A 15,220-nucleotide genomic window follows, 5' to 3' on the forward strand; every position below is an offset into this window, starting at 1 on the left:
AGTATTTTTATTACTTATATATTATTAAGGTCTGCTAATTCATGTTCTTTCCATTATTTTGGTATAGGTAAGTAGGTAGCTTTCAAATTTTCTAAACTGTAATCTACTATAATTAATACATTTTATATTAAATCAAGTATACACACATTTTTGTATAAGTACATATGTATAGATATATAAGAATGATATATATATATATATATATATATATATATATATGAGTGAAGCACTCTACTATTTCTATTCTATTCTAGCCTAGCCTAGCCTAGCCTTAATAACAACCAAAAGAATACTTGGACAATCCATTGGATTGAATTTAATGATCCAATAATGGGTTGAAAACTGTGGTTTGAAAACACTGAAGTGGGAGATGTGGACAAATAGTTAAGGAATTTTACAGTGTGATAAGTGTCACAATGTAACATGTGAGGCTGACAAGGAAGGCTGGGGTGGAAATCCTGATAAGCACATAGAGGGCAAGAGCTGGGTCTTGTTCACTTTTTGATTCACAGCATTTGGCATTCAGTCAGTTCTTAATAAGTGCTTGTTAAATTAATGAAGCAGGGCCAAGTCAGTATCCCTCACTTTCGAATCACCTCTGTCATGGTCATTGTGATTTTTGCCAAGGACGGAGTAGGCAAACACGGGGAATGTTTGTCATGGCAGACAGTATTCATGATATCATTCCCTTTGAACCTCAGCATCTTTCCCAACCTAATGATATAGGCAGCTGTTAGTAATCTCCTATATCTGGCATGGGAGTTAAAAATCTGCTTTTAGGATATCTCTTTATAACTTTGTATACTATTGGCAGATTGGCAGTTTCACTGCCAAATGCAGTTTCACTCTGTCTCTGTTTGAAATCTCCCCCTTTCTTAAAAGTAAGAACAATGTCTCCTAATTCATTCAGTGCCAGAGAGCATCTAATTTGATGTCTGGCACACAGTGGGTTCACATATTGAGATGATATAACTTTATTATAAATTTAATTCCTCTTTCCCATCAAATTGGAACTGTTAAATTGTGAACATATTTTTGCCTTCTTGCTTGATAAAATATGAGCACTCTAAACCCAGATGGCACATCCTCCAGAAACATATGGACAAGACAATTTATAAGGAGTGCTTTTTCAGGAGCCGGTTCCACTTAGCAGAGGAGGCTGGCTGATTTTCCCAAGACCTTTAAAGCTACTCAGTGGAAGGAGGGTGAATAGGTCTTAGTCAGACAGGCAACTGATTGGAAACAAAAAATGTGGTACATATTTCCTACCTTGAAGGGCAGTCTTTACATAATTAGGGATGAGATGGGGTAGGTTGGGATGGGAAATTCTCCCCTCCACCCTGCATATGAATATGTACCTTGTTTCAATAATCTACCATCAAAATAAGCTATGCTGGGATAAGTCTAGGCTATGATCAGAAGGGCACATACAAGTAGGGACAGGGGCCTATTATCTACTGCCCACTGCATACCACTGACTCAGTGTTTTACCTATATTGTATCATGTGTTTTGCATACATTATATATCATGCATTGTATCATTCTAATGCTGTGTCTTAGTGTGTCTCTTAAAAGAGGGTGTCAGAAATGGTGTAATTGAAGGGAATGGACTGTGGAAAAAATCAATTAAACCCTGTCTAGAGGAAATTTTTCTCATGTAATATACCTCTTACCCTGAAGGAAACTTAGTTGACTATGTCAAAAGTGACAAAACCCTCTGTACATCAGTTGTTTTGTTTGAGAAGTGGAAATCAGCATCAAATTCACTGGATTATTATATGAGTTTGAGATTCAATATTTAAATGGCTTAGCAAAGCACATAGCATCTTATTAATTATTTGTTAAGTAAGGATAGGTGGACAAAGGTGAATAATATGCGGTTGTTTAGTATAAATGATAGTTGAGATAATTAGGAGATAAAATATTCCAACATTATAAATAGAGGTGTGCATGTCACGGAATTCTAGAGGAGGGAATACATAATTTTTGGTGAGATAGAGGGGGTTTCACCGAGGAAAAGTAGGATTTGACATAGGTTTTAAAAGATGATTAGGCATTTCCAAGGCTGAGAAAGAGGTAAAGTTAGGTCACTGCAGACAGGGCTAACCGCTGAAAAAAATGATGTAGTTCATGATGAAACATGGAACATTCCAGAGTCAGTGAAAAAAAAATGTGTATACTGGGGTGTTGGATTCATTGTGGGGAGTGGTTGGAGAACAGAGTGGAAAGGCTAAGAGTTGTCACTGGATGAGAAACCCTGCCTACCATCTCATTACCTGGCAATGAGGGTAATAGGATCAGATGTGTGTTTTTGTTTCTTACCATATCGTTTATAGAGTTAAAAGTTCAGTTGTCCTCTGCTTGTCACTAGAGGTAAGAAATCCACAGAGCAAGTGGAGACATTGTCACTGTTCTTAGGCACTCCATTTCTGAATGCATGCAAGAAACAAAAAGGGATGAGTTACAGAAAAATATGCCCCAACCTGTATATAAGCAATCCATAATTAATAGAGTTGGAACCAGCTCACTTTTCCATCTTCCCTGCACATACCCACATAACCATAGTAAATAAAATCCCAGAGTTCTAAATGCAGAGACTGGATACCTACCCTTGTCTGTCTAACACGAGCGCCTAACCATCCTTTCACTAAGCTGTGCTACCTTTTGAGGTGAGCACCCTCCACAGTACATGCTAAGTGATCAGTGAGGGATGTTTGCATGCACAAGTCTCAGGCTTTTGCTATATCCTTCCTGCTTCATTGCGGTTGCACTTCCAGCAGCTTTTCCTCACGTTTTCTTTCCTTTTTATTTCATTTTACTTTGCCGCTGACAGCTAGAGCTGGAGCAGCTACTTAAATTCTGTCTGTTGTTTGTGACACCGCCTCTTAGACTGATGGCCAAAACAGAGTCCCAGACATTTTGCTATCTGCCAGGTCAAACAAGCGGCTGAGGTGCTTTTTGAAATCCCTGTAATCTGATGACCAGTATTTGTAGGAGATTTAAATCGTGCGAGCATACATTTGCAAGATGGAATTGGAAAAAAAAAAAACAATGTTTAAAATACAAATAGAAAGTTTCAGTTGCTTGCAAATAAATCACATCTTTTATTTATTTTGTGTTTTAAGCGAGTTGAAGTCAGCATTGTTAGAAGAGCCTCAGAGGAGAAAGGCTGGGGAGAAGAGTAACCTCGTACTTACACTTACATTCTTTCAGCTCTATGCTACTTAGATTCTCTATATTATTTTATGTAATCCTTACAATAACGAAAAGATGTGGTTAGTTCCAGGTTTGTGATCATGAAATGGAAATGCAGAGGGTTTAGATAACTTGATCATGGTTAGACAGCTAATATGAGGAAGAGCTGGGATTTGAATATAGAACCGTCTGACTCCAAAATACTGTAAAAGCACAGCTTCTTATTTAAAATCCAGCCATTGAAAACCGGCTTATTCTTCTGCAAATCTCTACCATCTGCTGAGAAGCTGGAACATCACCTAGCCCAAACGCTTTCTTATTACCAGCAAATAAATGTCAGCGTAAAGACCGTGAAAATCATCTGTTACCTTAGTCCTAAAGAAGCACAGCCATCCCCACTTGACAGCACTTTCCGACTATTCTGGGAAACATAAATAGATTAGTGAAGCTGGAGAGTTACGGGGTATGTAACCTTATGTTTCTGAACATTTAACTTATTAAAATTCACAAAAAAAGACCTTATGGTGCCATCATTTTATCCAACTAACATCATCAATATGGCTCAAGGGCTATGGCTTTCTGCAGTCACCCTAGCAGTAGTGAACATATGGTTTTACTTCTCTTTAAAGCCTCAGGGCATCTGACAGTACCTTTCATGGATAATGGATAAAGGCTGCCATACCAGTAGGTAACTTCTGTTCCATCAGTCTCGCCTTCGTGCCAAGAATGCTGAACAAATTCCAGGAGGTTTTAAACTGACCTAGGTCTGTTCTGTCAACAGTAAAACCCTCAGGAGCAGTAGGGACAAATGCTTCCTGTTTAACTGCGCTTTGAAGTTCCTCTGTGTTTGCACGAGCTCCTTAGAGAAGAGTCAGTGTAACACCATTAAGCAACAAGTTTGAGCCACCATAATTTTTTGGTTGTCATTTTGATTGGGTTCGTTGGTCCTTTTTGATACCTACCCTACTGCCTCTGGATGAAAAGGATAAGTTCTTATTATGTAGCCTCAAGGACCTATTACAAGTGTGTTTTAAGAGTGTATCTAAAAGAAAGTAAGATAATTGAAAATGTTCTTGTACATTATTTCCCAGGTTCTGTACATCTAAATTATTTATAAATAGTATCATTATTTATTGGTGTCAGTATCTTCTTGGCAATGCAGTATAAGTCTATCTAATCTACGTTCCATTTTCAGGTGTTCAAGAGGGTCAACATCTCCCTTTCACATTTGAGAGCCCCTGAACTCTCATAATATTAAGAATTAGTGCAATGGATTTGCCAAGATCCTTAAAAGCATCTTATTTCAGTGGTGAATTCTCAGTTGTTTGAAGAGAAAAACATGGGCGATTTTCATACTTTCAGAATATACTGTAGTGTGTTGAATGCAGAAAGGGTAAGCTTCTGAACTAGATTGTGTTGGGTCCAAGTTCAAACTGGATCATATTCGGCAAGTTACTTAACTTTCTGGTCATCAGTACTCTTATTTCTTTCCCTTTCCTATTATCATTTTATTTATATGAACAAATATTACCATAATTCCCGCACTTGCTCAGGTCCCAAATTTAGGACTTATCATTGAATTCCTCACACCACATCTAGTTCTTATCCCAATCCTGCAATCTCTGCCTTAGAAATCTGTCCTGGGCTTCATGTCTTATCATCAGTTCTATGGCAAAAACTCTACACCATCTTCTACCCATGGACCATAGCCTCCTACCTGATCTTCCTACTTTCACTCAAGTCCTGTTACCTAGCCTATTATCCATAAAATTTATGTCCATTATTACTCCAGAGCCAGAGTGAACCTCTGAAAGTTAAAATGGAATCACATAATTCCTGCGCTGAAGGACTTCCTGCAGCATAAATTAAAATCCCATGCTCCTTGCCATTGCTTACAAGGCAGTACATCATCTGTCTCTCTTCATCTCTTCCTACCTTTCTCTTTGACTACTCTGCTTCAGCTAACATAGCATTTTTGTTGCTTCTTCGACATATGCAATTCATTAATCTCATGCTATTTGCTCTTGCTGTTCCCTCTACCTGGAATACCCTTTTCCCATGATATTTTGCTAGAGCCTTCACATTATCAGGGGCTCAGTGCATTCTCTTTTGACCACCATACTTAAAATAGAACATATAATTCACTTTAACTCTTAATGCTATAACTCAGCAAGCATCATGTGTTTGTTGACTGAGTACATTGATAAATGATTAAATAAGCCTCTTTTTTTCCCCTTCAAGTAAATTTGATAACCCTTCTCTTTCAGGATTGCTATAAAGATTAGAGTTAAAATATAAAGCAACTAGCCATGTCTGGCATAAGACTTTCAGTAAGTAATTGCTGTTACTATTAACATTTGAACCAGTTAAATGATTAAAGACAGATGTCAATGGTAAGTAGTACCTTTTGAGATTGCATAGAATTTAATGTGATGGAGAGAACGGGATCTTTGAATACTCACATTCAGACCCAGACACATCTTTCCTCTTAGTGGGAGAATATTGAAAAAAGTGTTGCATTTCATTGTAATTTAGAAATGCATCAACATTCTTAACATAGGTTTTAACATAGGTTTAACACAGGTTAAAAATGTAACCTTCCTAGAATTGTTTGTAATTTATTACTATTTCTTATTATTGAAGTCTAAAGAAACATGATGATTACCAGGTTGAGATTTGGATTTGATTCATGGTGGCTACCACTGCTGTTTTCTGCATATGTGAATTCAGTTTTGTAATCTTTTCATTGTGACCTTGCCATTTGTATTTGTGTTGGTATTACCATCCCCAGATTAACTTTATCTTGAAATTTGGTCTCCAATTATTGCTTAATGTGTCTTCCAAAATATTACATGTTGATGCCATTTTGAAAATTATTTTGCATGCCAAAGTTCTGTGAGGCAAACATATGCAAACAAAATAATATTTTCCCCCAATTAATTACATGTCCTTATTAGCAGGGGGTTCAGAATTTTCCTGCGAGGCTTGACACATCCCCTACCATATCCATCCTTTCCTGAACTTCATTTGCTCAGTCTGAGATTCCTGTCAATATGACAAATAGGGTAGGAATGGATACAGTATATATAGAAAGAGAACTGGAACATCCCTGTAGGTTTCTAGTCCAGTTGCTTTGGTCATGGTGACCAGTATCACTTAGAAGTCAGGTCCAACAGAGACCTCTAGAGGCTTGTCCACTTCTGCACTGAAACTTTCCCTATGCCACCAGGTCATTTGTGGAGTTCCAGGATCAGGGTTCTGGTGGTCCACACTCATTGCTTAGTCACTTCTGTGATGCAAACAGCCCCACCTTGAAAGACTGAGGAAATGTTCTTGCCTTTTCTTCTAATGCATGCTCTTTTACCCTTTACAAGAGGGCTTTTTTCTGGACCATCTGCTCCTGTTAGGCAGATGTCCCTGGCTGAACCATGGTAGATGAGGTGCTAAATTTTCCAGCTTTTCTCCAGAGCTGTGAGAGGTAAGGAGCCTCAGAGACGGACAGCCTTTATTCTGTAAACCACAGAATTCATTTACAAGATTAAGATGTGTTCCTTCACCTTATACCTGCATAACTAAGAGTAGCCCAAAAGGGATCCTTCTTCAAACATCAAAGTCAAAATTTGCACTAACCTACTCTTGATTTGGAAGCAAAAAGGAGAATATAGTTATATCTCATTCTAATTTTTCTTTTAATTTACAAAAACAAACCAACAACAAAAATTACCGAATTTTTGCGTTTAGTATAGTACTTTGTTTATCCCAAAAAGTCATTCTTGAATAGAAGGTGTCTCTTAAAGCCACTGCTATTTTAGTATGTATAAAATGTATTCAGAGCAATAATCATGTGTAATGTGAAGCAACTATTAGCTGGTATTTTGGTGCCAAACTCAAAGCAAATCTAAGAAAGTGGAGATTCCTTTTTCACTTTGTAAGGCAAACTCCACTTTGACGTATTTCTACTTCCAAGCACAGACCCTATTTTCACTTTTTGATATGAATAAACACTAACATAAAGTTTATCTGCTAAGAGTTTTCCCTAATGCCATCTGGCCTAAGATTCACCTATTCTAGGCTTTCTAGGCTAGCCAGTTAGTTGTTTAGGATCTGGATAAAATGTAGGAAAATAAGATGTTTTTCAAGGATAAGAAAGACGGGAGGCTGTGACTTCTGGAGTGAATCAAAGGAAATGATGCCATACTCTGTGTCTTGTGATCTTTAGCATCAAATAAGCTGGTGCTCAATGAGGTCATTCCTTAGAGATCAGACCTCTTTGGAACCCTCGGACTTGACCTTGATTCTGATTTATCTTGAAGAAGTATGTAAGTTGAAGAAGTGACACTATTGGGCTGTTACTTTGGAGGTCATCAATAACTAGAAAAGACAGATCAAAATACTGGGAGTCTGTTACCCCCAAATACAATATTGGAAACATTGAGTAAACTGTGAATTTTTTTCTGCATGCTTCCAAACATACAGGATCTTATTTCATTAATAAAAATAATTCGGTAAATGTATAACCTTATGTGATTCTTCTTTTAAAGTCTTTTTTTTTAAAGTCGCACTACACTGGAATTGTACATGTGGAATTGTAACCCATGTCAAACTCTGAAATATGTTCTACAACTAATTGTGCTGCTGTGCTTTGAAATTTATAGATTTTGTATATATATTATTTTTCACAAAAAAGAAGGAAAAAAGTCAATTGTGATTATAAAAAAAATATTTAAGGCCTCTAGCCTCTTATATTCTGGAGCAGCTAGAAGGAAAAATCTGAGAGAATCATATGGTAGCCCGTGACAAACTCTGGGATCTGTCCTATAACTACTTGTTGAAGAGTGCTTTGAAAACGATTGCTTTTTTATTTCTTTGCTTTGTATATATGTTATACTATACAATAAAAATAGTTAAAAATAAAAAAAACGTCAGACTACACTGGAAAAATGTATTTAAAAACAATCAACCAACAATATGAGATAAAAAATATTTTTTTTAAAATTAAGAGAGCCTTAGTTTTTCATTTAGGGTGACCCTCTTAGTTACAAAAATGGGATTAGCTGTCCATCGTCCAAATTATATGGCAATGGAACTACATTTTGCTGAAAGCTGTTGTAGGTTAACTTTTCATTAATTGGCATAGGAATCCTAGGCTAATTGGAATAAGAAGTTCTGGAAGGATGGGGCTGAGTGCTTAATTTCTTCTCCATGTTTGAAATTGGGAGAATCAGTCAGAGAAGATTGAGGGACCCTAAAGCAGGTATTTTATTGAATCAGATCTCTGAAGTTTATATTTTAAATAGTTTTTAGCGATCACATAAAATCATGATAATAAAATAATAATAATCCTCAAAGGATTTTTGTTAATATTAAATAAGATAATATTTCTAAAGTGCTTAGAAAAGTACATATAAGCTTTAAAAACATTGGGACATTCACAATTCTCACAACCCATGCCATTTTCTTTTTCAAGGACTGCAAAGCAGACTCAGTCATTGGTATGTAGACATTACTCAGTTAATGTTAATAGTGTTATTATTTTGTTAGCCACCAGACATGTACTATAAATAGTGACTTTAATAAATAGAATCCACATTCATATTTTATACAGAAGATTTGATGAGTTGTGTTTTACATGGATTAAAAGAAGTAAGTAACAACATGAGAGGCCAGTATCTGAAAAATACTGAAAAACTCTTTTCAGTCACTGCACTATGTTCAGTGTATCCTTTTTGCAACTGAAATTCAAAGGCAGTGATTAGAGATATATTTGAATCTGAGATTGTCCAAAGGGGCGAGTCTAACTTCTCACCATATTAGCAAACATTACCAACGTTTTCCTGCCTTCCCATTTCCCAGCTAGAGAAGAACAGCACCCAGACGAAACTTACCGCTAATTAAATTTAGTTTATTTGCCTGAAACCAATTGTTATTAGCAACTCAGAAAGTTGAGGACAGAGGTACCCATTCCTCACCACCCATTGTACATAAATTCTCCTTTGCTTTAAGCAATGTTAAAATCTCTTGGTCAATGCCACATGGATGCATCTTTTAGATTGGAAGATATGAATTCACTGAATATTTTTTCTAAAAAAGAACTGACAATTTGTAACTTACAGGATTGAAATTTATTAAGAATAACTGCTGCATGCAGATCCCTTCCCTCTAGCAGTATAAAACTCACACATGATACTTATAACAGAAAGGATATAAATCAACTCCACTACCAAAGTTTTGATTTTTTTGATGGTGGATTTCATGCCATTTTTTTGTTATGGGTTTTCTTGATAATTTAATTTGCTGTTTCACCTAATTCTCTACAAAGCTCTCCAAATGCCTGTAGGTTTGCTGGCTCCTGAGTGTCACTACAGCAAAATTGTTTAAAGAAAGCAAAACCAACTGCCTTCTCTCTTGATATGAAGAGCCCACTTGTGAAAGATATGGCTGAAAAGGCTCCTCTCAACACAGCTGTGCTAACAGATTGCTGATCAGTGAGTGACCTTTCTCACTAGAGCAGTTCAAAGCCTCCCTCCCAACTTTGCTTTTAATTTAATTATCATCTGAAGGGAGGAAAATCCTTTTATGCATCACTGAGAGAAAGACTATATCTTGAGTCTGCAATGACAATGGTCTTGCCTATTGCTAGCTTGAGAACTATCTGATAAAAGCAAAACTTTGTTCCACATCAGAGAAGCATTTAGGTTGAAAAAAATTGAATTGCTCTTCAAAAAATGCAGAAGTTAGGTAGGTTGAAAATAGGAAAATTAAAACCTTCCCTATGAATCACAGACCCTACTTGGGGCAACAAAATTCTCTGAGCTTATGGTTGCCTTATTTCATTTGATCATTGTAGAAAAAAAATGGTTTCATTCCAATGTGAAATTTTTCATATTACTTTCCCATGTGAATCAGGCAGAAAGTTTTTCATGGGCATATTTAATCTATCAATACTATAAATAGCATGTATAAAATAAATGAATAACTTAGGCATGGCTAGATGGCTTATGATCAAGAGATTCATAATAGTGATGTTTCCAAATTAGAGAGTCTCTTTACTTACTTTGAATAGAGACCCCAAATTCATAAGGCATCCATCCCAGCCCCACATTTCTATGGTTACCCACTGTATAGGGAAGGAGTGATCTGGCCTAGGGACCATAGGCCCCTGGTTCATTTCTGTAATGAGTTAACCCCTGACTCTTTTTTCTCAGCCTGTATCTTGTAAAGTTTTACCTACCCTGCCTTCTGCTTCCCAAACTGTTCTTGCTATGTTCCATTTCTGACCTCTTACTTCTCTCCTTCTGTATATTTTATACATGGCTAAGTACCTTTTAAATCAGTATTGTAGATTTCAAAAGGAATTTATGATGAACTTTCTACATGCTTAGTATAATGTTAGCCACTGAGGACACAAGAATAAAACATACCCTCTTTCTTTAATAACTTTTTATCTCATGGTCTGGATAAGCAAGTGGATCATTTCAGTAAAGTAGATTTTAGCAGCCTGTCTTCCACAAGCTTCTTTCATCTTTGAAGCTCTGTCATCCCAGAGGGACTCCAAGCCCTTGGCTTCCATCTGTGGGCAGAAAAACAGAGTGTGAATGTTGTGTGAGGTTTTTATGGACCAGATCTTCTATTGGGTACATAAATTTCCTATTACTCATGAACAGCTCTTGGACACGTGTCCATATTTATCTGTGTGTTAGGAGGATATATTAGTTTCCTATTGCCACTGTAAATAATTACCAGAAGCACAGTGACTTAAAACAATACAAATTTATCATCATACAGTTCTGGAGGTCAGAAATCTGAAATCAGTTCTCCCAGGCTAAAATCAAGGCTCTGAGGGGGAAAACCCACTCCCTTGTTTGTGTGTTTATACACCACCTTCATTCCTTGACTCCTGACTCCTTTCTTGCACCACTCCAAACTCTTGCTTCTAGAGTAATATCTCCTTTGATCCTCTTGCATCCCACTACAAGAGCCCTTGTGATTATATTGAGCCCACTTGGATAATCTAGGATAAATTTTCTGTCTCTAAATTCTTAAATACATTTGCAAAGATACTTTCCTATGTAGGATCACATGTTCATGGGGTCTGGGATACAGGACCTGGATTTCTTTGGGGGACCATTATTCTGCCTACTGCAGAGAGAATCTAGCTCTGCACCTTTGGTGAAGGGAACTGGCTTGATGAACAAAATTTCCAGTTCCTATAAAGATAAAAAAAACAAAACAAAACACCAATGGCTATCATATACTATATCCTTACTCTTTATGATATATAAATAAACATTAGAAATGTATTATCTTAATTCAACAATTCTGTGAGTAAACTACTATTAATATTTCCTATTTACTAAGGCAGAAAAATTAGGCTTAGGGGCATTAAGTTACATGCCCAAAGTATCATGGTTGGTGGTGGAGCTGGATTTAAACCCATTTCTGCCTAGCTTTATAACTTGCTGCTTTTTATCATTACATGACACTGTCAATATCTAATTAAGCACAGGGTGCTGTGTTGTAAAGGGAAGGAGCCTTCAGCCAAAAGCAGAGATGCTAGAAAGAGTTCACAGAGCTGTTGGACCCTAGAGCTGGTGCTGATCCTTAGTTCCTGACCCTTAATTCCCTAGAGGCACATTTTTCATTGACTTTACATTTGTGTCTCCTTCCACCTTTTCTGGGGGAAAAGAAAAAAAACATTAGCTGATGCAGCTGGTTCCTGTCATCTTCACCAGTCCTGGAATCTGTGATTCAGATAGTGCCTTAAGTCCTGTGATTCTAAGCTCACCCCAGCACTAGGAAACAAATGACAAGATTCAGATCAAGAAGGACTCAAAAGACAAAGATGTGGGGTCGTGATCAAGGCAGGCTCAGATAGACTGTCTGTGCACTTAGGGGCGGGATAACTGCTACGATCACACGTCTTTCTGCATGGTAGGCCAGGCACGGAGAGAGGGCTCCTCTAGCATTTAGGTCAGCTAACCACTTTGCTCTCTTCATATAATACATTTCAGAATTGCACACCAGCATCTATTTATCAGATTTAGATTTGTATCTACTTAAAATAAATCATGGTTCTGTAATAGACCTCTCATTTGGCAGAAATAAAGTTAGCACGCCAGTCTTTGGTGACCTGAATGACCCTTTTCCAAAAACCATGAAAGTGAGCCATTGTGGTTTGAGCTAACAGCCACTGAGAAGTGGTTTTCATTCTTTCCCTTATGTTTTCACAGTGACATCTGTTGACCTTCCTCTGACTTTCTCATAATGTGTATGTAATGGACAGAAGAAGACAGAGTGGTACCATTTAGCAAAATAAGATTATTGGTCCCTCATGTTTTTAATGAAAAAAAAAAACAAAACAAAAGAAATCATTGCTGCAGGATTCCCCTCAACCTCAAACTTGACAAAATGACCTGCTAGTTTAAGAAGCAGAGAACATATTTAAAACCCACACTTGTTTGACTTCATAGTCAGATACTTCATTGATCTAGTTTAGCCAAACTTGGAAGTAATTAGCTCTTCTAAACAAAGTCTTTTAGAAGACCTCACTATAAAGTTTTCAAGTACAAAGACTTGGTAATACAGTGGGGTGTGCAGGGGGACAGAGCCCTCTAACTTAAGGCCAAATTCTAAACCATTCATGGTTGAATATGTGGTTAAATATATGTACAACCATGTGTTCAGTGTGTACTCTGCAAGGACCTATTCCTTGCCAGGAACCACATTAGGCAGTGCAGAAAACCTATGATCATGTACTGGCTTTGTGAATAGTTAACAGACTGCTCTTGAGGGAAGGGACAACCTCCTAAGCCACAATTTTCTTATCTCGAAAATGGGTATACTAATATTGGTCCAGCCAGTCTCAGATGGTCCTTGTGTACAACAAATAAGGTAGTATATATTTCAGCCCTCTGAGAATGAGAACAATGACTATGCAAGCATTTTTTATTCATGTGAGTATGACAAGCTTTGCCTCCAATTCAAACAGTGAGTGCATTTAGTTCATAAAACTGATGAAAGAGGGAACTATGCTGAAATTTCCTGATAACCTGTAAGGTAAACCATTAATTTTTAAGAAGAGTACAAATGACTTTCTGGACTACACTGCACATTACTAGTGTTGCCAAAACAGAAATGCAATACTCATGAATATATAATATGCAGCTATTCACCTCTGACATGTTTAAGTATATGCATGTTGAGTTTCCTGGCAAAATTACAGAGTACGAATTATTTCAATTAAAAATAAACATGGTTTTTGTGAAATTAATTACATGTTACTTTTTAACTTAAACATTGAGTGGTGAAATATGGTTGTAAACACAGCAATTAAAACTGCATTAGGAAAACTCAGTCTACCTAAATACCTCTTTCCACCCCATGTTTGAAACTGTGTATTAAAGAATTGATTAACTTTATGCTTCTTTATCAGATAACACTCTTTATAAAAGCAATGGCATTTTCACATATATTAGAGCCTTCTAGGTTGGATAGTGAATGATGGAATGGTGTACATTGTCACTGGAAAGCCCATCGAAATTTCTTTTTTAATTATATAAACATTCTCCAAATAAGTATGTAACACACTTAGAGCCGCAGTATTACAGGATTGGAAAGGATCATGGAGTTAATGTAGTTGAAAGTCCTGTTATGTGACTGATTCCTTGCTTATAACATCCTTGCTAAGAGGTAACCAAACCTTGTGTTACTGGACAAAAGCTGTGGATTCTTTTGTCCGTGTACTCAATTCCTGAGATACCTGAGTTTCAAAGAGAGAAAGAGTTTATTACTAGGTGTGAAGCAGGACAGCAGATGGCCTATCAGCACAAAAATCTGTCTCCTTGAACTGCAGTTATTCTGATAGTTTTATAGCATTAAAAGATGGACAGATTTTAGGATAATGAGCACAGTGGCCCCACATGATGTAATTAGAGGTGATTTAATTATTTGGCATGTGCAAATTAATGCCATGCTTAGTCACAGGAAGTATGTAAGAAAATGGTAGCCTTAATATAATGATGGGCATGATTTTAAGAATTATGATGAGGTATAAGTGACATACTGTGCATTTCAGGTCAGCCCATTTTGGTTAGTTCTGGTCTCAGCTATCAAGATAACTTTGGATTTTGGGTGGTTTAGTTCTGAGCTGACCCAAGAAATTTCATTAATGAACACTAGGGGCTGTCTTTAGTGATCATAAGACTCTGAAGTTGAAAACCTGGATAAGTGAAGATTAGTCACAAGGTTTTTACAATCACAAGGGCACATGATAAAGGCTATACAATCATTATCAGAGATCACGGTAGCTGGATTACAGTTCAAACATTTCAGGTATTTCCCTCTGACTACTTTAATATACCCAGAAGTAAAAAGGAATATCTATATAATAATTCAGTAATCATAATTATCCCTTAAGTCCTAGCTTCTCGGTAACACATGCTTATATATTCTAATAAGGAGGAGGTTACTGACACCCAAGGCAGCACATTTCCTTGTTTGATAACTCTATGAAAGTTATTTAAAATGTTATTAGAGAAGTTGTAGGTTTATAGAAAAATCATGGACAAAATACAGATATATCATCCTATTGTTAATATATTACCTTAATGAGATTAATTTGTTATAATTGTATTATTATTGACTATGGTCCATTGTTTATAATAGGATTCAGTGTTGTGTATACCTGTGTTTTTGGTTTTTGTTCTAATATTTTCTAGTAACATATTTGCAAACTAAACTTTTCCCTTTATACCACACTCAAATATATAATTCAGTGCTATTAATTGATTCATAGTATTATGCTACTATCAGCACATCCATGACTAAATTTTTCCATCCACCCGAATAGAAACTGTACAATTTAAGCATTAATTCCCCCATTCCCCAGCCCTATTCCTGCTTCTAGTAACATATCTTCTATTTCTATAGATTTACCTAGTCTATTTATTTCATATCAATGAGATCATATAACATGAATGAACCCTGATCACAATGTTTTGAGTGGAATAAGTCAGATACAAAAGGG

Source organism: Tamandua tetradactyla, chromosome 8 (genome assembly GCF_023851605.1).
Source record: "Tamandua tetradactyla isolate mTamTet1 chromosome 8, mTamTet1.pri, whole genome shotgun sequence".
Classification (NCBI taxonomy): domain Eukaryota; kingdom Metazoa; phylum Chordata; class Mammalia; order Pilosa; family Myrmecophagidae; genus Tamandua; species Tamandua tetradactyla.